General features: G+C 46.6%; 1 protein-coding gene across 2 annotated transcripts in view; it reads left to right on the top strand.

Moving 5' to 3' along the window:
• DNASE1L3 (deoxyribonuclease I-like 3) overlaps window positions 1-680 on the top strand; it is a 30,100-nt gene that overhangs the window by 19,219 nt on the left and 10,201 nt on the right. The window lies entirely within an intron of this gene.

A 680-nucleotide genomic window follows, 5' to 3' on the forward strand; every position in this document is an offset into this window, starting at 1 on the left:
GATCCGCCCGTCTCGGCCTCCCAAAGTGCTGGGATTACAGGCTTGAGCCACCGCGCCCGGCCAATTTTTCTTAATTAGAAAATTTTCTACTGGGCTTGGTGGCTCATGCCTGTAATCCCAGCACTTTGGGAGGCTGAGGCAGGTAGATCACAAGGTCAGGAGTTCGAGACCAGCCTGGCCAACATGGTGAAACTCCGTGTCTACTAAAAGTACAAAAAATTACCCGGGTAATTTTTTACAGGTGGTGGTGTGCACCTGTAATCCCAGCTATTCAAAAGAGACTGAGACAGGAGAATTGCTTGAACCTGGGAGGTGGAGGTTGTGGTGAGCTGAGATTATGCCACTACACTCCAGCCTGGGTGACAGAGCAAGGCTCCATCTTGAAAATAAAAGAAAAGCAAAGAAAAAGAAAATGTTCTTCCTTAGTACAAAAACCAAACAGGTTTATTATTTTTGAAAAGCAGAAAATAGGCTGGGCTTGATGGCTCACACCTATAATTCCGGCATTTTGGGAGGTGGAGATGGGTGGATCACCTGAGGTTGGGAGTTTGAGACCAGCCTTACCAACACGGAGAAACCCTGTCTCTACTAAAAAAAAAAAATACAAAACTAGCCAGACTTGGTGGCACATACCTGTAAACCCAGTTACTTGGGAGGCTGAGGCAGGAGAATCGCTTGAA

The sequence above is a fragment of the Colobus angolensis genome, unplaced genomic scaffold (assembly GCF_000951035.1).
Source record: "Colobus angolensis palliatus isolate OR3802 unplaced genomic scaffold, Cang.pa_1.0 Scaffold26, whole genome shotgun sequence".
NCBI classification, from domain to species: Eukaryota; Metazoa; Chordata; class Mammalia; order Primates; family Cercopithecidae; genus Colobus; species Colobus angolensis.